Below are 24,905 nucleotides of genomic sequence, written 5' to 3'. Positions count from 1 at the left end.
AGTAGTCTAATACTTTATTGAAGGTACCCATGAGCTCGACTTCAGAAAAAAGTTTTATTGAAATATGTTCACTATTGTAGGAGTTATGGCCGTTTGAAAATGGGACCATTTTTATGGGGTTTCTCTCACTTTACAGGGTTAAGAAACAACTTTTCGTATATTTTTGAATTTCTACATTTTCGGCATCAAAATACGCGTTGTTTGCATTTTGAAACATTAAAATCCTCCAATCCGTTTAGAAGTTATGACATTTTAAAGATACGCATGAAATTTTGGAGTGACATTTTTGGCCTTACATTAGATTTTCGGTAAGGAATTTTTTTCTAGAAAGTGCGTAGGATTTCGGGGGTATGTCTAATGACCAACAATGATTGTAATTGACCCCCGCAACCGAAAATAATTTTTTTAGAACGATTTGAAATTTTTCAATTTAATTGTTAATAACTTTTTAACGAAGCCTCCATCAACAAATTGGTATTCTTGATTTCCGTTTTATTTTGGTCTCTAGAATCCCTCATTAAAATTTTTCCCGGTGGAGGCCGGACACCCTGTATATTTAGTTAAATATGAAAAGTAATAAATAGACATTACACCTTCGTTCGTTTAAGTTAAAATATATTCTCAAACATGTCCTATTTCTCATAAATTATGTACTTACTTGTAAATATCTACGCAAATATAATAGTTACACATAACGTTTTCCTTTTTATTCTTTTATACTACAATTTCAACTTCCATCTAAACACAAATTCACCCGCAAAACTAAATTACAACTTCAATCTAAATACAAATTCATGCGCCTGTGGGTGTTCTCACGCTATTGTCACTTCATATAATCGAATTTAGATTTCTCTACCAAAATTATTGTTATTATCTTCAACGAAGAAAAGTAAGAAAAAAGTATTTTCGATGAATATTTTTAAAAATATTTTAGAGTTATTTAGAATGCACTACAGTTGAATACAAGACAGTTTGTATATGCACAATAGGGGCAAATTTATGATACAATCAAACAGTATTATTTCTCGCGTAAAAACGAATCGAAAATGTGGAATAATATTTTTTGATACAAGATTCCGTTTTCGAGAAAATCGACTTTGTAAACTCGTCTGGGACACATATGATGCTTTACGTGGTTAATGTGTCCGACGATAACTCATTAATTATACTTGTTTTCATGCCCGGAAAGATTAACGATATTACAATCCCTATTATCTGTTTTAACTTGTTCTAATTAGTTTGAAGATTGACGGACACCAGATAATATCATACCACCGACTTTGTTAGCCAATACCAACATAAGTAGAAATAATGAGTTATGATCAGACATGTTAGCTCGGTTGTATTGAATTACACGTCACGCTTGATAAATGTTCGAAATCGATTTTCTTGGTACAGCATTTTAAAGAAGCTATCTGATCACGAGAAATCTATAATTTTGATCATTTTCTATTATTTAATTCTTTTTTTTTTTGTTAACTATAAACTATGAACTAGTTTGTACATCTATGAAAATTTAAATATGGCAATGATTACATTTGTATGCTTGAAAAGGACTGTACCTTCGGTTAAAAGGAGGTTTTTATAATTATTAGAAGAAAAAGAATAATATTGTTCGTACAAATAAAAGGTTCTACACTAAAATATTTATATTTTTCTTGTTTCTAATTTATATACATTAATAGCTTTGAGTTTTTATATGCATATAGACTTGAAATAATGATCTGACAAGTGAAAAAATGAATAGAGATTAAGTGGATAATAGGAATTGTACTTCATTTCATTCAATTAAACTACAATGTGGCTAATTTCTAATTCCACTTGGAATGTAATAACAAAAATAATTAATTAATGTAATTAATTTACATTAATTATAAATTACGTTGTAAATAAATCACAATTACGATTGATAAATAAGAATTTTAAACAGAAAGTAATTACTGCGACGAGTATTACTTATAAATGTATAATATAATAAAAATAAACTGTGCATTATGTTTTCTCTAAATTTAAAAATGAAAAATGAATAACGTAAAATATACTCCCACTTATTAAGTTTGCAATTTATATTAAAGTGAAAAAATAATGGTAATTACATGGTGACACTCATTCAACAGAAGTAATATATAAACAAAGTAAAATATATTATTTAATAGGTAAAGATTGAAGAAAGAACATTTTGAACTTATCAGTAAGAAATAATAGAGTCATATTGACTGATGATAAATTTACATTATAAATATAAAAACACGCTGTATAGACAAGAAACGAGCTATTCGTTATACAATCATAGAAATATATTAATTTTAGACAGCTGTAATTCAATTGCAATGTATTTTAATTACACTGTATTTCACTTACATTAATTATTAGAATTATGAGCAATCAATTTAGTTGAAAATAATTGAATTGCAATGTAACTGTAATACAGTGCAATTAAATTGTGTGATTGAAATACAATATATGAATTGGCACATTTCTGATTTAATGTATAATCAAGCCTTTAATGTAAACTTAAGCATAGACCATAAATAAAATATTTACAGCATAATTTCTAAATTCTTATTTTTTCTAGTTAAATAATTCAGTTTAGTTTTTAAATATTCCGAATTTATAAAGAAAATGATTTTAAAAAGTCATAATCATATATAATCCTAGTTGTTTCCAATGATCTGTATATTATATTTTTAAAGTGAAACGTGACTACGCGTGGTCAGACGTCTTCTTCAAAACACTGTTTTATAAACGAGCTTTCCCCATTTTTAATTTACTTTTACATACACGATCATTCTGTGCTTGTCCGCCCTATGAAATTGTCCTAATTTTCTGCATGCAAGGTGTTTCATAAAATTTTGCCGTAACTTGAATGATATATACAACACACAAAACTAATAAAAAAAGTTCGTTCAAACGTTCGTCGTATCAGTGCTTGTTTCCGAGTTTTATAGCTGTTTTTATGTCGTCCTGGTAGTTCACGTATTTTCGTAAAAAGAGTTAGCTTAAACGTTCAGGAAGAACTGCTGTTTTTAAGGGAATGATCCAAATGATTTATGGCCCATGATAACGTTCTCCGTGAATAGTCAGAGAGATAATGTACGAAGCTTTAGTATAAATAGCTCAGTTTGCAATAAATGTAATCGAACCACGTTGAGATTCATCCATGCCTATCTAAATATTTATATGGATAGAGATGTATAGTGCCTTTAATTTACACACAGATCACTTATACAGGGTGTTCGGCCACCTCTGGCAAAAATTTTAATGAGCGATAGTAGAGGCCAAAATAAGACGAAAATCAAGAATACCAATTTGTTGATGGAAGCTTCGTTAAAAAGTTATTAACGTTTAAAGTGCCGCTCTTACTGAATTTTTTTCTCGAAAATGCGCAAGATTTCGGGGGTATGTCTATTCACCAAAAATGACTGTAATTGAACCCTACAACCGAAAATAATTATTCCACAACGATTTGCAATTTTTTAATTTTCTCGAATAATTTCACACCTTCTCTATTTTTTTTCTCGAAAGTGGGCAGGATTTCATGGGTATGTCTAATGACAAAAACTGATTGTAATTGACCCCCGCAACCGAAAATAATTTTTCCACAACGATTTGCAATTTTTTTTCTCCGTTGAAACATTTAGGCACCTAATTGGATTTTCAGTAAGGAATTTTTTTCTCGAAAGTGCGTACGATTTCGGAGGTATGTGTAATGATAAAAAATGATTGTAATTGATCCCCGCAACCGAAAATAATTTTTTTAAAACGATTTGAAAAATTTTTTTTCGCCGAAAAATTTCAGCACCTACTCGATTTTTTTTCTCGAAAGTAGATAGGATTTCGGAGGTATGTGTACTCACCAAAAATGATTGTAGTTGACCCCCGCAACCGAAAATAATTTTTCCAGAACGATTTGAAATTTTTGAATTTAATTGTTAATAACTTTTTAACGAAGCTTCCATCAACAAATTAGTATTCTTGATTTTCGTCTTATTTTGGCCTCTACTATCGCACATTAAAATTTTTGCTAGAGGTGGCCGAACACCCTGTATATATAATATTTGAAGTCTGCTTACATTTATCAACACTGGCCGCGTTAATATGCATTATTTATATTAGTGAGCCATTCAAAATCAGTGAACGAACAGCAGTATTTCTCTAAACGTTAGCTATATCATTAGCGTTAATTGAATTAATGGTTCCTTAAATAGCGCATTTTATTTCAGTATTTTAAAAAATGTTTTATATGTATTTTAATATAAAGATACAAATTTGCTAAAGTTCATTCTCTGACGCTGACAAGCATGTACGCGAAGGTAAAAAATAAAACTTAAACAACATAAAAAACTTGTAGAAAGTATGTCGTAAAGATCTTATTAACACAAGGGCTCGGTATACAAAATATTCAAGCTAATCGATATTAAGTCACATTTTTTATCAAATCTAATTTTACAATATACAGACGTCTAATTATTTCTCTAATACATATTATTTTCAATATGTTTTTTAATTTTTGAATAGCATAACGATTTTATTGACGCTCGAAACACAATAATTATTAAAATTGTTCAAATGATATTTTAAATAAATTTTCTATTTATTATAGATTTGATATGCATTACGTCAAGTAGGTTTCCAAAAATTTATAGTTAGCAATTACATTTTGATCAAATCAAAAGTATAGTGAAAGTATTCGAGAAATTTCAATCTCAGTAGATTACCAGCAGCGAATCGAGCGTGCCTATATTTTTTACCCATAAATATTACTCATTGGTATCCGCGATAATTACGTTAAAGTAGGAAAACACTCTTCCGTACGTTCATTGGCGTGTTTAATATGGCCCGAGGCGTCGCGACGAGCCAACGAAGGGAAAAACTCGCGGGTCGTTGAAAGAGTCAATTGAATGAATTTCGCCGGTCGCGGATCATTACTGTTTCCGGGCCCTCCCCCGAGAACACCACCTTTAATGAAGGTTGACACAGATTTTCAACGAGCCAAAGAGTGACCGAGGGTGTTCTGTATCCGATAAAAATCGCGCGCCGTTGAAACGCCTGTCGGTGTTCCTCCATCTTGACCTTCTTTCTCGAGACCGAATCAAACCTGCCGGTATTTTTCTCCAAAGTATAGGAAACTCGGGGACGGCCAACTTTTCTGTTAAATAAACGTCGGCTGTTCCGTTGGACGAGACAAAAAAAAAAGTTAACGCTCCGGTATCGGCTCTCGACTGACGTATATTTCGCTGAAAACTTCGGCGTTAACTTTTATTTCGAATCGTTCTTTCAGCTTCCTGTTTGCTTCGCGAAGTACGAATCATGCAAATCTTTCAGTATTCACAGTCTGCGTCATCCTTGTCATAAATAATGCGATTACAGAGGACTACTTTTAGGTTAAGAAAAAGAAACTTAACGATTCAAACACGATCTAAATTGTTTATTAAACTTAATTGCATAATATGCGATACTCGAAACAGTATATCAGTCTGCATAACTTAAAAAACTCCATTAATTTTGGAAACGTAATCAGCGCCATTTCCTGAGACCGAAAGCAACGCGTTAACACGCGCCTGATTCGAAAACTGTAAATGGCGATTGAAATTGCAATTTACCCGTCAATATTCAAATACGTCTTTGATTTTTAGAGAAACTTAACGATTTAAACACGATCTAAATTGTTTATTAGACTTAATTGCATAATATGCGATACTCCAAACAGTATATCAGTCTGCATAACTTAAAAAACTCTATATTAATTTTGGAAACGTACCCAGCGCCATCTCTTGAGACCGACAGCAACGCGTTAACACGCGCCTGATTCGAAAACTGGAAATGGCGATTGAAATTGCAATTTACCCGTCAATATTCAAGTACGTCTTTGATTTTTAGAGAAACTTAACGATTTAAACAAGATCTAAATTGTTTATTAAACTTAATTGCATAATATGCGATACTCTAAACAGTATATCAGTCTGCATAACTTAAAAAACTCCATTAATTTTGGAAACGTACCCAGCGCCATCTCCCGAGGCCCAAAGCAACGCGTTAATACGCGCCTGATTCGAAAACTGGAAATGGCGATTGAAATTGCAATTTACCCGTCAATATTCAAATACGTCTTTGATTTTTAGAGAAACTTAACGATTTAAACACGATCTAAATTGTTTATTAAACTTAATTGCATAATATGCGATACTCGAAACAGTATATCAGTCTGCATAACTTAAAAAACTCTATTAATTTTGGAAACGTACCCAGCGCCATCTCTTGAGGCCCTGATTCGAAAACTGGAAATGGCGATTGAAATTGCAATTTACCCGTCAATATTCAAATACGTCTTTGATTTTTAGAGAAACTTAACGATTTAAACACGATCTAAATTGTTTATTAGACTTAATTGCATAATATGCGATACTCAAAACAGTATATCAGTCTGCATAACTTAAAAAACTCCATTAATTTTGGAAACGTACCCAGCGTCATCTCCCGAGGCCCAAAGCAACTCGTTAATACGCGCCTGATTCGAAAACTGAAAATGGCGATTGAAATTGCAATTTATCTGTGAATATTCAAATACGTCTTTGATTTTTACTTTTTTATTGGTGAATCGTTTTCGTTGCACAAATATGCAACATTATATTGCAATTATTTTGTTGGTTTAAATGTTTTTAGTTACTTTAGTTATTCGTGTCAAAGACACACAAAAGCACACATACAAACACGCACAGGCCTATTGTGAAGCATCGTAGAAAGGAGACAACTACACCGTCGAACAATTTGGTCTAGAACACTCATATCAAAGAAACAACAACCATACGCAGAGATAAAGTTCAGTCGTTAGCGAGCTCGCACAGAAGCCACATATACAGAATAAAATAAATGATGCTGTAAAATAATCATAAATACAAACACTTCCACCTATCCTCCTGCTCCTTGCATCCAACAGTTGCAAATAAAGATTATAAATGACCAAAATGTTATCCATTTTACTGTATTCTTATCTACTATGATCAGTTCTATGTTATTAATATTAATTATCAGTAATCTGTACTAAAAAACGTAAATCGAGATGTGAAACAAAAAATTTAATTGGTAATTGGAAAAAGATATCGAACAAAAATGATAATCATAAATAATTATTATCGCGATACCACAATGTTTAGAGATTGATATTTTTTAGTTATGTAGTATTTTGATTTTGTTTTAGGTTGTATGGCTATTATCTTCAATTTAAGCAACGAGTAAATTTTTCGTAAATGACTTTTTTCATATAAAATTTTAGAATAACTTACTTTTAGCCTTCATGCCAAAATAATAAATGTATACGTTAAATAATTAGATACATATTTATCGTGCAGTCATGATTCCGGAGCTAAGAAGCGAACACTATTAGGATAAAATATAACGTGCAGCCACGGTACTGTTTCTAAACCTAACCTCAATTTATCATCGTATGGAACAGAACGAAGCGTCACCTTGAAATCCCATGTCGTCTATAAGCGCTGTTACGTTAGTGAAACTCGGATGCTGGAAATTATTTATGACTCAATATTAGTCGTTTTCCCGGGAAACGAAACTTCGGTCGGGCGAAGGTACTCGCGCCGCCATTGCAATCGAAACGACTGTTCAATACGTTTCGAAATACATTGCTTCCTTCTCGCGTAAAACGCAAAGTTCACCGAGGGAAATAAAAATTCCGACACAGTCGCTTCATTCAACTTTTGACGAGTGTTCGGAACGTGTTTCCCGCTAAATTCCAATAATCGACCCTGTGAACTTTTCAGGTCCCTTCATATCGTAATTTGCCATTTTGTTTCACGCCAGAAAGGGCTTTACGAATAGAACGGCAGACGTTCGAAACTGTCGCGGCCAACTTTCTACTTCTCGCCAGGAATCGAAAATTTCTTCTCGAGGCCACTCTCTTCGACGGAATTTCCAAAAAGTTTCGACTCCATTTGGCGACGAACCTCCATCAGGTTATGGCTTATTGTGTTCGTTCAGGGCCAAGACCACTGTAAAAACCTGAAATAATGCGTTTTTTTTTTTGGATGGATGGAAAAGTAAGAGGATAATAATATTCAAGAATGTTGTTTAAAAAAAAATGTTGAATTTGAGGCGCAGTGTACATAACTGACACAAAGTATCTAAAAAAAGAAACAAAAAATTTTCTCTTAATCTACATGAGTATAACTAGACAAATACGTAGGGGATTTTTGAATCATTAATTTTTATATGATTGGAGAGCATTTGAAGTAAAAAGTTTAATTTTGTACAAAAAATGGGGCAACAATTTGTCAACAAATAATGTTAAAATTTTTATTAACTTATCGAGGATTCCCTACGCATTTCTCTAGCTATACTCACGTAGATTAAGAGAAAATTTGTTGTTTTTTTCCTGATACAAAGTCAGAGCGCCTCAAATTCAACACTCTTCGCGAGAATGGCTCCAGCATCGTCATTTTGCACTATTTTTGTTTTAAACACTTAACGACATGATTAATAACTCTTACTTTTCTATCCATCCAAAAAAAATGGCAAAAACACGGTTTACTTCAGATTTTTACAATGTTCTTACCCCTTAACCCTTAACTTTCGTATAACTCGTTATTTCCAACCGGTTCCAGTTCGATTTAGGGGTAACCACGTTTCACAGCGTTAACCCCTTATTTATATCCCGTTTCGGATTTATAGCGAACGAAAGTCGACGTAATTTATATCACTTCGGTTACGGAAGAAGTATTTTCGAGCTACGGAATTCCAAAAACTCGGTATCTTCTCTAAAAGTTTTCTAAAAATGTGTCGTTCGCGAACCGAACCACGTCGCAGAGATCTGACTCGTAACAAAGCAGTTTAATGATCGTCTCCGTTTTATTAATCCATTTTACGGCTTTGTTTACAATCGACTTCTTTGTTATTGACAATATCGACGACTCGAGAGCAGCAATTGTCTCCCGGGACATTTAAAAGTTTTGTATTATTACGACTTGTACATGGACTGAAATGGGACGACGTAAAACCTCGACGATTTCGTGTCAGAAGTTTAAAAGCGATAGTGACCTCTAAAAAGTTCCTATGGGGAAACTTACGGAAGAGTCCTTTTTATCGTTCTTCGAAGAATTGTTTAGAAAATTAAAAGAAAGTTTACCGAATTTATTATTCCAAAAATATTTTATACAATTCTGATACACGCTGTATTTTATCTTATTATACGTTACTTCAAGGATTCTTTCTGTATTATTTAGATTATTCTTTTTCTTCAAACACTAAAATTGTAATTAAACAAATTCATCAACGATGCAACACGATAACATTTTTGGAAAATTCAAGATGTCATGGATCAATAATAAATTAATTTTTCAATTTTTGCAAACAAATTTTGCATGAAATATTCTGATAAATATATTGGAATATTTAAATTCTATCAAACGTTCAGAAATTATTTAGAAAATGTGCAGACTATATGCTTAGAATTCAAAGGCTAACTTGTTTTTTATAAAATTTTTAAGTATTAAGGCCAATATTAGTTAGTATATATATATGTTACAGTGAAACACCGAAATCTGGAGAATGTCGACTTTCACCGGTGAATGTCAACATTCACATAGTCGCTTAGTGTATGTCCGAAATATTTGCTAAACACCCTTATTTCTGACTTACACCGGTAAATGTTGACATTCACCATGCACTAATGGTGAGTGTTGAACATGTTGCAGATTTATATTTTCTTCTCCGTAATTCAGTCGCTATAAAACGTCACAAGGGTGACGTAACTTTTTCGCCTCTCTTTCTGAAAGGATCTAACCCAGACCTAACCCAGACCTAACCCAGACCTAACCCAGACCTAACCCAGACCTAACTCAGATCTAATCCAGACCTAACCCAGACCTAACTCAGATCTAATCCAGACCTAACCTAGACCTAACCGAGACATAACCCAGACCTAACCCAGACCTAACCCAGATCTAATCCAGACCTAACCCAGACCTAACCGAAATCTAATCCAGACCTAACCCAGACCTAATCGAAATCTAATCCAGACCTAACCCAGACCTGACCCAGACCCTAGATTTGGGTTAGGTCTGGGTTAGGTCTGGATTAGATCTGAGTTAGGTCTGGGTTAAGTCTGGGTTAGGTCTGGATTAGATCTGAGTTAGGTCTGGGTTAGGTCTGGGTTAGGTCTGGATTAGATTTGAGTTAGGTCTGGGTTAGGTCTGGATTAGATCTGAGTTAGGTCTGGGTTAGGTTTGGGTTAGGTCTGGGTTAGGTCTGGGTTAGGTCTGGATTAGATCTGAGTTAGGTCTGGGTTAGGTTTGGGTTAGGTCTGGGTTAGGTCTGGAATAAGTCTGAATTAAGTCTGGGTTAGGTCTGGGTTAGGTCTGGGTTAGGTCTGGGTTAGAAAAAGATCACGATTTACTGCAGTATCCATTTAGTATAAATTAGGGTATCGGAAAAAAAATTAAGAAAACGTTGCTCGCGTTATCAAAGCTTGCATAAGACTGACAAAGCTGATTGACTCCGAGCAGAACAAAGGATTTGGCAGGAGAGAGTCAGTCGCTTGTTTTTTGACTCTTCTGTTTTGGACCTCCACCAGAGCATATCTGTGATTGTCGACACACACCGGAGAGGGTCCGAATGTACAACAATGTAATGAAATATTCGATCTTTCACCGACGTATTTGGTATCTGTTGACATTCACCGGTGAAAGTTGACATTCTCCAATTTCGGTCATTCACGGTAACATATACATATATGTATACAATACAGAATCTAAATAAATTATATGTGCAAATTTTGAGAATTTTAATACTCGATGGAAGAAACGAAAATTTGTTGGTTATTTCTGTAAACACAATTAGTTTAACAAGTTTCGATGCTATCTAATACATTTTCTAACCCTTGAAGGACGTGTGTAGTTTATTGATACCTTAAATAATGTGAAATATTATAAAATTACAACAATGCATCGCTGAAATGTACGAATTTTTCAGAACAGTTTCTAACCTATTTCAGGTAATAGTTTCAAGCAACACGACATCCTGCTCGAAAAAATTAATCCCTAAAGGATATATACAATGTTTCATTCCTTTAATGGCGAATTTAATTAGCAAATTAGTCGTATATCGAACAACCTATGGCCAGAATACACTGCAATGGTGCATAAACGTTGCATTCATTAAAAATATGTATCATCTGTTTTTAAGTCTAATCACAAAATGTGAAATTATTTCAACATAGCAAGGACTGTGTAGTAATTATCCTTATTCTGTTTCGTTTAAAAGATAATTTTGCACTTGTTAACACAGTTTATCATGCTACTATAAAATATTTTTTCACAGATGCAACAGTGCATGATTCTTTTTGTATAAATTAATACTTTGAGTCATTCTGTGTATAAAATGTACAATGCTAATAACAGAATTTAGGAGATATTTAATTTTGTGATTCAATATTACAACACAACCGAAGTTACTCCAAAAAATTTACAAATTTCAGAATTTCCTTTTAACTACATTTTCTTACAATTTTAGTAGGTTTTAGAATAGTGAAAATTTTAGAAAATTTTAGAATAGTGAATATATCTAACACCTTTTCTTTCATTTTCTTTACTCTTCGATTTAATTTAAAAAAGTATTTCCTCCTGTACCAACAATCTTCCAATCATTTTCATTCAGAATTACTTCCAATTCTGCACTCATTTTGTTTATCTTTAAGTTATACCTCTCTGTTTCCTAATCAGTATCCATGCAATAACATTTTAAGAATTTAAGGTGTATTTTTTAGGAAAAATTTCTATAATTTAGGGGAAAAAAGATGTCGCTACTATAGTTAATATTCTATGCCGTATTCAGTAGGAGATTTACACAGATAAGCCTCTAATTATCTTGAGTAGTGTAAAACTGGCTGATCACTGTATACCGGTGCTTGAAAGTTTAAAGGATAACAACGTTAGCGTAATCCAATTAAGCTATTAAGTGCTAAAGCATAGAGGCTGATAGCCTTGACGCTACGCTGAACCTTCCTTAATTACTTATGTTTTCCCAGATATTCCAACTGATGATCCTTCCCAAGAAATGCCCTACTACCTTGCTCCACTTAACGTAGATCCGCCCCACAACCAATCGGATACAAGAATGTTCCCCGTCCCTCGCCCACATCCGAACTTGAATCATAACCACTGTTTCAAGTTAGAGTCAGTCTTGGCTGAGCCTATCAGGATCTTGTTCGAAGTGTATCAATGTCATTTTCGTGACCTGTCTGTGTCAATAACCGTTTAACTTGTTTTTATACACTCAAACAATTCCTAAGATGTACTTGAAACAGTTTTTTTCGTCTTTGTGCACATATGGTGTGATCAAAGTGAGGGATTATCAGGAGCAGAATCAACGACATAATTTTCAGTCGAAAGGTAAAGAGTTTCACGACTTCTATAGGGTTGATGCATAATTATCCGGCGTTTTCTCAACAAATTTTATTTAACAAAATTAATAACAATATTTGACAAAAACTTGTTTAAACGATTATTCGGGAGCGTAGTCACCGTCTACTTCAATTACTGCTTCCCATTTGCTTGGCAGACGGTCGATTCCATGAGCGAAGAAGACACGATTCTTAGAGACGATCCACGCTTTGACATCGGCCACCAGGTCATCCAAATCGTCGTAAATCTTATTCATTTGCCAGTTTTTCAAAGAGCGATTGACGTGATAGTCCGTAGGTGCTTCGGTCGGTGGTATCACCTGATTTGAAACGGGCAAACCACTCCCTACACTGACTTTCGCTGATTGTTCCTTCGCCAAAAAGTTCGTTGAGATCGCGAAACGACTGTGCTGCTTTCCATCCTTTCTCGAAGTGGTAGAGCATAATATGGCGAATATGAATATGGTTTTCGACACGCATTTTTCTAAAACAATACAGAAGATTATTTTCATACAAAAATAATAAACAAAACGCTACTTTTCACTGATGAAATACGAGCCGATATAAACGCCGGATAATTATGCATCAACCTTATATTAACACTAGATTTACGGAAGGCGTCAATTTGACGGATGTCTGATTCCATATTTGAAAAAAATGCAGAACGCGTGAATATTATTTTTTAACTACTTACGTTGAATTTGATTGATGCAATGGCATGAATACATATTCTAATTAAAAGAAAAATCGTATTTTAAGGTAATCGTCAACATGAAAGGTATCAATAAATATAATTGCGATCAATGTCTGTAAATCTAGTGTTAAAAGCACTGGTGAAATATTATTAGGTCGTTCCATAAATTCGTAGCGTTCGATATTCTGAAACTGAGGATTCAAATTTGTAATTTAATAGAGAGCGAACGAAATTTGTCGGATAAGGGATTTCTGAAATTTTAAATTAACATCAACAATTCATAGAAATTTGAAAGAAATAGATATTGCGTCGATGCTCGAAGTTTGGAATCCACCAAGGTTTACGGAACGAAATTTTCTTGATTATGCTCGAGCCTCATTCGCTGAATATTTTTGTTAGCATACAATAAAACTAAACATTATAAAAAATAAAATACAATAATCCCTAGGCTTATTAGTGGGTAAATAACTTGAAAATGTCAACGTTTTAATGAAAATCGTTGAACTATATTTTAATAAAAAATAAAAGAAGTTTTGTAGTGACGATACCCTGGAAAAAATTTTACTGGGAGATTCTAGAGGCCAAAATAAGACGAAAATCAAGAATACCAATTTGTTGATGGAGGCTTCGTTAAAAAGTTATTAACGTCATAACGCTCATCCCCGAGTCAGACTGCTTTGAAAAACAATATTTGTTTAATGTAACAGTTTAAGGAACGACGATATATGTTTTCCTTCAAATTATACGTTAGATGCAACATTGTAAAAAAGAAAAACCGCATTTCTATATAGCTCCAAAAAAGAAAATTGATCACTCTTGATTAAACCGAAAAATATAAAAGTTAAGGAGTTAATAATTAAATTCAAAGATTTCAAATCGTTCTGGAAAAATTATTTTCGGTTGCGGGGGTCAATTACAATAATTTTTGGTGAATAGACGTACCCCCGAATTTCTACCCACTTTCTAGAAAAAAATTCGAGAAAGTGTGAAATTTTCCGAAGAAAAAAAAAATTTCAAAACGTTCTGGAAAAATTATTTTCTATTACGGGAGCCAATTACAATCATTTTTGGTCGTTAAACATAGCCCCGAAATCCTACGCACTTTTAAGAAAAAAATTCGAGAAAGTGTGAAATTTTCTGACGGAAAAAAAAATTTCAAATCGTTCTGGAAAAATTATTTTCGGTTGCGGGGGTCAATTACAATCATTTTTGGTCAACAGACATATCCCCGAAATCCTACACACTTTCGAGAAAAAAATTCCTTACCGAAAATGTAATTTGAAGACAGAAATGGTTCCTCGAAATTTCATGCGAATATTTAAACTGGCATAACTTCTGAACGGATTGGAGGATTTTAATGTTTCATACGGCACACAACGCGTAATTTGGAGTAAAATATATAGAAATTCTAACAATAATGAATAAGTTGTTCCTTGACCCCATAAAATGAGAAAAACCACATAAAAATGATCCAATATTCAAACAGCCAATACATCTACAATAGTGAGTATATTTCAATGAAACTTTTTTCTGAAGTAGAACTCATGGATACCTAAAAAAAAGTATTAGACAACTTTTCTATAGGGTGTCAAACAAAATTACTAAAATGACAAACGAATTTAAAAAAAAAAACGACAGGGGGTAGGTGCTTAAATTTTTCGACAAATCATTCCAGAAAAATTATTTTCAGTTGCGCGGGTCAATTACAATTATTTTTGGTCATTAGATATACACTCGAAATCCTACCCACTTACGAGAAAAAAATTCAAGGTGTGAAATTTTTGGACAAAATTAAAAAATTTCAAATCATTCTAAAAAAATTATTATTGATTGCTGGGGTCAATTACAATCATTTTTGGTTAACAGACATACTCCAGAAATCCTACCCACTTTCTACAAAAAAATTCGAGAAGGTGTGAAATTTTTGACAAAATTCAAAAATTTCAAATCGTTCTGGAAAAATTATTTTCTGTTGCGGGGGTTAATTACAATCATTTTCGGTGAATACACATACCCCCGAAATGCTGCGCATTTTCGAGAAAAAAATTCAATACTGGCGCGACTTTTGTTTGGAGCAGCAACTTCAATAAGAAGACTCGGTAAATAAAAAAGTATTTATTAATTACACAGAGCAAAAGATATCGTAGACGCGAAGAGAAAATAAACACACACTAACGTAACCAAGAAGAACCGACAGTGCACAGTCGCAAACAATATTGTTCTGTTGCAGCAACGGCAGGTGCGCATGATCAATGCGAGTTGCCCCAATATGTAATCTTACATCTTTAAACGTTAATAACTTTTTAACGAAGCCTCCATTAACATATTGGTATTCTTGATTTTCGTCTTATTTTGGCCTCTAGAATCTCCCATTAAAATTTTTCCCAGGGGTGGCCAAACAACCTATACATATGTATATGTATATGTAATTATATAAATATAGTATGGAAGTTTTTAAATGTATCCGTGCAAATTAAATTTATTTTAACACATATGGTGCATACTAAGTGAGAGATTATCTCAAGCAGAATCAACGACATAATTTTCAGTGAAAAGGTAACGAATTTCACAATTTCTATTGAAATCACGGGCGAAATATATAAAATTGTATAAATATAGAATGGAACTTCTTAAATGTATCCGAGCATATTTAATCGTATTCTACGCGAGATATGCAGCGTAATTCTGAAAGAAAGAACAGGCTGTGATTTTATTCAAAGTAATGTTACAAAAATTTGAATTCCAGAATAGGATTATTTTCTTATGGTGTAATTTCTGTTCTTTCGGTGCGACGATACAAGAGTAATTTGCACTTGTATCTATCTTTTAAATGGAATTATAGCCCTTTCCGCGTACAAAGATATTCCCCTCGTTATTTTGCATATAAATGTGTTACAGTATGACCATTGAAAACTGAATGTTTTATGAGATACTTCGTATTTCATGTCAGGAAATTACTTCGTTTCGGAACGTGCCCGTACGTTCCAATATTACAATCTAAATATTTTCTTCCTCCCATTATCATGGTTCTCGTTATATTTTGTAATTGCAAAGTAATCGTATTCCAACAATTAGTCTTAATTTTACCATCTACGTCATCAATTAAAACAAAGAAAATTAAAAAATCGTCCGGAATTAATGAGAAACTTTCTTGTTAAATAACAAACGTTCGATAAAATTAATTTTCATACGGCTAATTTAAAATTTTGCGCGATTCTAAAAAGATGCCCATCAAGAATACAAATGGGGCTATTTTATCATTTTTGCAGATTTTTAAACATTTCCCCGGTAGAAAAGCAGGGTATTCGTTTCAAACAATTGCAAAAAGAATGGTGAAAAACAATTTCTTTTTAATCGGTATAATTTTTATCTAATACTCTAATGTCTTCCCTACAAGCAGCCAAAAACGCATTCTCATCCATTCGTTAGTTTAAAAGCTCTAATTTTTTGGAAGAAAATAGCACTCTACTTTACACGTCTTTAACCCCTTAACGCGTAAATTGTTCGAGTTAATCGAGAAAGATCAGTTTTCATTATTAGATTTGTTTCTAAGCTATATGCAAATGCAGTTTTTGTTGTATGTAACGTATAATTTGAAGGAAAACAAATATTGTCATCCCTTAGAACGTTAGATTAAACAAATATTGTTTTTCAAAGCAATCAAACTCGGGCATAATCGTTAAGGGGTTAACTTCAACAATTTACAAAATTTTGAAAAATCCTTTCAGATACGTTTGAATATCGTTAAGGACTACAACATATCAAAAGTTAAATATAATTTGAAAACTTATTAAACTTGGATAAGTAAGGCTATTAATAAAACGTATTATACAGGGTGTTCGGCCACCACTCGGAAAAAATTGTAATACGAGATTCTAGAGGCCAATTAAGAATATCAATTTCTTGACTGAGGCTTCATTAAAAAGTTATTAAAAAATTAAATTAAAAAATTTCAAATCATTCTGAAAAAATTATTTTTGATTGCGGGACTCAATTATAATCATTTTTAGTGAATACACATACCCCTGAAATCTCATCCACTTTCGAGAAAAAAATTCGAGAAGGTGTGAAATTTTTGGACAAAATTAAGAAATTTTAAAACGTTCTAAAAAAATTATTATTGGTTGCTGGGGTCAATTATAATCATTTTTGGTCAATAGACATACCTTCGAAATCCTACCCATTTGCGAGAAAAAAATTCCTTACCGACAATCTAATGTGAGGCCAAAATGTCACTCCAAAATTTCATGCGTATCTTTAAAATGTCATAACTTCTAAACGGATTGGAGGATATTAAAGTTTCAAAATGCAAACAACGTGTATTTTGTTGCAGAATATGTAGAAATTCCGAAAATATACGAAAAGTTGATCCTTAACCCCGTAAAGTGAGAAAAATCCCATAAAAATGGTCCCATTTTCAAACGGCCATAACTTCTATAATAGTGAACATATTTCAACAAAACTTTTTTCTGAAGTGGAGCTCATGGGTACCTTCAATAAAGTATTACACAACTTTTCTATAGAGCATCAAACAAAATTACTAAAAATCAAAAACGAATTTTTAAGAAAAATCGACTAGTTGCCTGCATTGTTTAGCGAAAAAAAAATTTTACATCGTTGTGGAAAAATTATTTTCGGTTGTGGGGGTCAGTTACAATCATTTTTGGTCATTAGATATACACTCGAAATCCTACCCACTTTCGAGAAAAAAATTCAAGAATGTGTGAAATTTATTGACAAAATTAAAAAATTTCAAATTGTTCTAAAAAAATTATTATTGGTTTGTGGGGTCAATTATAATCATTCTTGGTCATTAAACATACACTCGAAATCCTATCCACTTTCGAGAAAAAAATTCGAGAAGGTGTGAAATTTTTTGATAAAATTAAAAAATTTCAAATAGTTCTAAAATAATTATTATTAATTGCAAGGGTCAATTACAATCATTTTTGGTTAATATAAATGGCCACGAAATCCTACGCACTTTCGAGAAAAAAATTCGAGTAGATGCTGAAAGTTTTGGGTGAAAAAAAAGAATTTCGAATCGTCTTAGTAAAATTAGATTTAGTTGCAGGGGTTAATTACAAACATTTTTGGTCAACAGACATATCCCCGAATTCTTACGCACTTTCGAAAAAAAAATTCAAAAAGATGGAAAAATTGCTGTTCTACATGCGAAACTTTGAACGTTAATAACTTTTTGACGAAGCCTCAATCAATAAATTAGGATTCTTAATTTTCGTCTTATTTTGGCCTCTAGAATCTCCCATTAAACTTTTTCCCAGAGGTAGCCGAGCACCCTGTATATTTCAAATCAATTCGAACCAACACTATTAATAAACAAACTCTGGAAAGCAAAAACGCTCGAAACATTATCTATCGCGAACCGAATGAAATGTCTTTAATAACTTGTATTCTTTGTCATTAGTCACGATATTGTAGAATGAATTTCAACACAAAAATTTAGTTATTAAATACAAACATTATAACGTTTCTCGTAAAATGTTGCGTGTTATAAAGTGTAATGCGAATACACTGTAAAGTGAATGTTTGACACCAATTAATGGTGGAAGCTAGATGCTTTTTGACAAAATGAGTCTGTTGCTCTAATATTATTCACAAATATAGTATTCTTTTGGAGACTATCTATAAGGTACAAGCTCAACTAAATCAATCTAACACTAAATCCTTATCTTATCCTTAATCTAACCTCTGTTGCCCCTACTAAGTATTCAAAGCCCCAAGTGAAATTTGGAGATTGCTTTAATGACCATAAGGCAAATTGCTAAATGTAAATGTTTCCAAATTCCAATCTTAAAAATAGCAGAGAAGTCACGTCTGCATCGTAAACTTCGTGATGTTAAGATTCCTTAACAATGCGTGCAAAATAATGAATCGAGTTATCTTACACAAGTGCATGCTTCTACTTAAAAACAGTGAGAAAATGTATACGAAAGAAATTGTTAGCAAGGCGATTCTCTGTCAATTTTACTTTTTAACGTATAAACAAGCCATATATAGATAGTCATTAAAGAAAATTTATAAAAATTTATTTGACTAAAAAACTCACTTTAAAGCCCTTGATCAAAATTTTGAATATCAGATAACATTTATTAATTGAATGGAAAAATTGTATATTTATGTTTTATATTCTCATTTAAAGTTAACTTACTCCATTTAGTTTCTGGGAATCCATTATAATTTCTATACTGAATGACTGACGCAATTATATAATCATTTGCATACTTTGAAAAATCGTATAAACAACGAAACCAAGTTATTCAACTCGATGCCAAATAAAATATTTTGAAATTAAGTTCTTCTACTTTCAGTATTCTTCGAACACAATACTGTTTCTAAATACTATTTACAAAACGTTTCGCAACAAAAATATTTTCATAATTACACGCATAATTTAAAATAAAATAAATACTACTGTTTGAAATAATTATTTCAAAATATTAATATTTTATCCAGGTTTAACTTTACATAGCTGAAATGATTAAAGAAAATCGAAATGTACAATTTACCCTAAAAAGAGTCTCAAACACTGATAAAGGGCAAACAGGGGGGGGGGGGACAACGTGTGATCACGTATTTGCCCGAAATCCTTTCCTTTCATTCGTCGACGATCAAAGCGTTTTCGTGAATCACGATTGACACTAGTAAAATCGCACGGACACTGACTTCACTCAAGTAAGTCCGCAAAGCGAACGTGACGAGTGCTCGAATCCCCTTAAATTCGGAAATCAGAAAAATCCACGAACCGAGAAATCACGTACCAACTGTCTGTCCACAAAGTTCTGTCTCTGTGTGTCCCTCGTTCGACCCGATCACTGAAATCGGAACATTGAAATCATAGTTAACTGACCATCTAAGGCAATAGTTTCCAAATTTTCAAAAAAGTATCACTCTAAGAAATAGAAAATTTCTATTTCTGAACACACATAGACAGAAAATATTTGCTATAATTGTGATTAATTCAAAATTAGACAGACTTCGATGACTTTTATCGATCGAATCCTTTATATGTTGAATATACAATGGCGGCCAGCTACTTAAGACCCCTGGTTAGTTAAGGAAATAAACAGTGGTAATATTTTATTCATTGTATTTTTCGTAGACTAAACACATATGAAATATATTTTATGTCTGAATTAGCCTCGAGTTGAATTGAAGATAAAATATTAAACTTTAGTCTTTATTATTATTATTATTATTGTTGTTGTTGTTGTTGTTGTTGCCGATGATGTTGTTGTTGTTGTTATTGTTGACGACGATGTTGTTGTTGTTGTTGTTGTTGTTGTGTCGTCGTCGTCGTCGTCGTCGTCGTTGTTGCTGTTGTTGTTGTTGTTGTGTCGTCGTCGTCGTCGTCGTTGTTGCTGTTGCTGTTGTTGTTGCTGTTGCTGTTGCTGTTGCTGTTGCTGTTGCTGTTGCTGTTGCTGTTGCTGTTGCTGTTGCTGTTGCTGTTGCTGTTGCTGTTGCTGTTGCTGTTGCTGTTGCTGTTGCTGTTGCTGTTGCTGTTGCTGTTGCTGTTGCTGTTGCTGTTGCTGTTGATGATGATGATGATGATGATGATGATGTTGTTGTTGTTGTTGTTGTTGTTGTCCTTATTATTAACAGAAATTGGAAAAATGTCTGCCATTATATCAAAAAATGCAGGTATTCATATATTAAAATCGTGACGACTAATGACACATAATGTATACTGTATCAAGCTAATATCGGATAATATTAATAAAGAAAATTGAAATAGAAAACCTAACCTAACCTAACCTAACCTAAACCTAATCCATAATATTAATTACTAGATAGAATAGTTAGGTTTAAGTAAGGTTTGAGTAAAATGTGTTTATGCCGACCGCCGCTAGGTGGCAGGCTACTCACATCGAGTTTTTAACCTCTTCAGGAACGTTTTTTCTTTTTTTTTTTGGTCTATTTATTATTGACAGTAACTATAATTATAAAAAAAAAAAACTGAACGTCCACATATGTACAAAATAATTTAATGAGACAATCGACCACCAAGTAGCCAAATAAATAACTTGGACAATTTTTGCGCTGATAAATAATTGATATTTGATAGATTATAGAAAGGCTCCCTAAGTATTTAATTAAGTAACTAAATTAAAGAATTAAGTATTTAATAATAAAATTAATATTGATATAATAAGCTTCTTTAATAAATTTATTTGTTTAATAAGTATTGTAAATTATAATTAATTATTTCCTTAATTGACAGTATACAAATTTCTATATATGTATTGTTGTTCTACTTAATTGGTTTGTTTTTAATGGCCAGCCCAATTATGTAATACCAACACAGAAACGTCGGAGAGATTCACCTAATATTGATATTTCCGTGCGGCTTAAAACGAATCCAAATATTTAATCAGTGGAAAATTTCAGTAAATTAGTTAATTCCAATTTAAGCAATCGTACGAATAATTAGTACTGTTGAAAAAGGAGAAACGATTTAAAAAATTATAGAATTTACAGAATTCAGAATGTAAAAAAGAGGTAAAATTGAAAATTTACTGTAAAAAATGCTATTCAAATAATTTGTTTATCATACATATCTGCTGGCTATTGGCGAATATGTGCAAATATTTTTATATTAATAAAATTAATAGTTCTTTTTATAGATGAAAATTGGAGTATGAAGTTACTCAACTATGGTACTAGAATATATAACAAAATGATAAATGGAAAATAAATTTCAGCGCTTTATATTAATTGGAAAAAAACTATGATAGATATCGTCGTAATTCCAGTACAATAGGCAGACGTTGTCTCATCGTTTCAGTACGTCACGTTCAATGAAACAGCCGTGATCGTTCGTTTCTCGTTAGGCCATTATTTAAACAGTTATGCATAATTCTATTTGAATAGTAGATTATACTTTCATTTAAATTATACAGCTCGAAGTGAAGAAATAATTAATAATGGTTCCAATTACTGATGAAGCCTAAACTATTTTTAGATAGTTTTACAAAAACTTTCACTATAAAAGTGTCCAGTAAAGTCTCGTCTTTGTTCAATACAAGTGTTTGTATCAAAGAGTCTGGCCGAATAAGCATGGTAAAAGAGCCCCCAAACCAAATTGAACGGGGTTAATACCGCTCGATAGGTGGTTCGAAAAACCCCCTTTTCACAGAGTTTCAACCCGCTATCTCTACTACAGGGGTAATTACGGGGTGAAAATCATTTTTTGGTTTATCCTTAATATCTCCAGTTCTGCTCAATTAAAAATTATGAAAAAAATCATGGCTATTCTATCGATTGATATACATAGTCGAGAATTTTTTCAGAATTTTTGGATGCAAATTCGATTTTTAAAAAATTCGAAAATATTTCAACCGGCGATTTTTTGTCGAAGTTATCAAGTAACCACGTTTCTTTGTATACAGTATAAAGCTCTCAAAAGAACTAGTAATCTCTAATTTTTTCAGATTTTTCGAAGGGGCTGAATGTAGTCAAAAAAATAAAAAATGATCAAAAGATGGTGGAAAAGCTTTATATTGCCATAATTACTTACGTGACCATGTTCATATTTTTATAGCTGTAGCGTAACATGGTAACTATTAATGCGTAATTTTTTCAGATTTTTTGGAACAGTGTTTCTGGAAAAATTGTTAAAGAATTATTAATTCATATTTCCTAATTTTGGAAGCAGTGAATACAAATAATTAATAAATTCGATTTAGTCATTTACGTACTAATTACGACGCGGTGTCTCTCCTAGTTCAGACGGCCCTGAGCGCGCGGAAACAGCGCGCTGTGATTGGTCAGCGTTTTTCGTTAATAATTCAAAAACGAAGCCCCAATCGACATTTTTGCAGAGGAAATTGTTGTTCAGAATCGTCTCAGCTATCCCACATTTCCGGCTTTCACGCTATTTACTTCCGAAAGTAAACCACTTTTTATTTATTTACAAAAAATACATATTTTTGATGCGTGTTATTAGAGAATCATATTTTTAGTCTCTCGTGCCGACAGTTCGGCCATACGATATCAAAGTATGTATACTCAAGTGATTTCAGCAACCAATGACAGAGCAAATATTGCACGGTGAAAATGAAAACAGTCGGTCGGAGCATATGGAACTTTTTGTTGCTCAAGGAAACACAGTACCCGGCCATAAATCAATCAACAAAGAAAACAGAAACATGTGAAAATGTCTCGAAATCTCTGCGCTCGCGCGTTCGCAAAAACGCTCGCATATTTTCAGTTTTATCTTTAAAATCCACTACGCCGCGTGGACACCGCAGACAGTTAAAACAAGAATCGCTATTGATTCTGTGCTCGTTGCGCACCGGGGAATAGTAAACCGAGAAACATTAAGCATCGAAACGTTCGTTGTAAGGATGAATGTTGAATATCAATTCCTATCGCGGAATTTTCGATTGTTCATGACACGGTACTTCGCCGTGTGGATCCTTTCGCGGCAGAAGCGATTCTATTGCCGTGGCTGGAACAACTTTACGAACAAGCCGTAACTTTCATGCCAACTCTGCTCAGTTATCTGCGAAACACGCATTTGTCGCTCGCGGTCCTATAAAATGTTTACTGTTGTTATATCAAACGCAACTCCCCCAATAAACATTCCTCCGTAAAGTATCTGCAGCGATTTCATCATCGAACAATTATCATTTTACGATAGAATAACATTCAAATTTTTGATGGTCCGTTCTGTTATCAACGATTTTATCGAACTGCAACGTGTAACCACAGATCAGGTATACGAGACCTTACGTCCAATGTATTTTTTCGGCCTGTGGCGTCGCCTCCCATGCTCGCCATCAGAGGGCTCGCGCTCTCACAAGCGCTCGACCGACACCTCGGTTGCTATACAGGGTGCGGTCCAATAACATGTACAAGCGGACACGAGGTGGTTCCTTATGGAAAAAATAAGAACAAAATATGCAATAAAATTTTTTTATTTAAGGCTTAGTTTTCGAGAAAATCCTATTCGTACGTATGCTGTTACGGCTAAGTACCGGTTCGTCGAGCATCGAGTGTTTATGAACAATGATCTGAGACTTCTTTTAATAGTTATTTGCCTAAGCAGTCAGTTTTCGTTGATCTATCTAACGATGATGTACACGATACGCGTTATACGATGCTCGACGAACCGTAACTTAGCCGTATCAGCATACGTACGAATAGGATTTTCAAACACGATTTTCTCGAAAACTAAGCCTTAAATGAAAAAATTTTATTCCATATTTTGTTCTTATTTTTTCATAAGGAACCACCTCGTGCCCGCTTGTACATGTTATTCGGCCGCATCCTGTATATACACACCTCGAACGACTTCCCAGTATCCCAGTCATCTAAGGTTCAAACGCATTGACATGTTCATGTTAAAATGAATTAGAAACCACTGGGCAATCACCCGCCAAAATCCATTTAAATAGTTTAATCTTTGGCTCTACATACCCCCAAACCCAATATACCTCGACAAAACGATACTGACAGGCTACACTCCCCTAGAATCATTCATCCACCTAGACAGCAAAGGCTATATACAGAATGAAGACAACATCCCACTAATATACCACGCCAAATGAAACAAAAAAACGATAAGACGATACTCTACGACAAAAACTTACCACAAGACAGCGCAAATATACGCCACCACTACACAGACTCTCAAGCATTGACGAAAAAGATAAACACAGACTCAACACTGACAAGTACTGGTGGTTGCAGAGAACTTAAATGATCCCAGTACCTTGAGTATATCATCTTTTATTTAATCGTAAACATTCTAGCCTCTCTGGATGTAACTGGATTTAA

At 33.2% G+C, this 24,905-nt stretch overlaps 1 protein-coding gene across 2 annotated transcripts in view; it reads left to right on the top strand.

Annotated features, from left to right (window-relative positions):
• LOC122399692 (glutamate receptor ionotropic, kainate 2-like) overlaps positions 1-24,905 on the top strand; it is a 216,108-nt gene that overhangs the window by 41,768 nt on the left and 149,435 nt on the right. The window contains exon 1 of one of the 2 annotated variants that reach the window (XM_043400572.1): positions 13,978-13,981. The exons of the other annotated variant lie outside the window; for it this stretch is intronic. The gene's annotated coding sequence lies outside the window, so the exon portion shown is untranslated. Of the gene's footprint in view, positions 1-13,977; positions 13,982-24,905 lie in introns of those variants that run through there. 2 annotated transcript variants of the gene reach the window in all.

The sequence above is a fragment of the Colletes gigas genome, unplaced genomic scaffold, assembly GCF_013123115.1.
Source record: "Colletes gigas isolate AHSC1104 unplaced genomic scaffold, ASM1312311v1 Colletes_gigas_Sc00014, whole genome shotgun sequence".
NCBI classification, from domain to species: Eukaryota; Metazoa; Arthropoda; class Insecta; order Hymenoptera; family Colletidae; genus Colletes; species Colletes gigas.
This window is presented reverse-complemented; position numbering and strand designations above follow the sequence as displayed.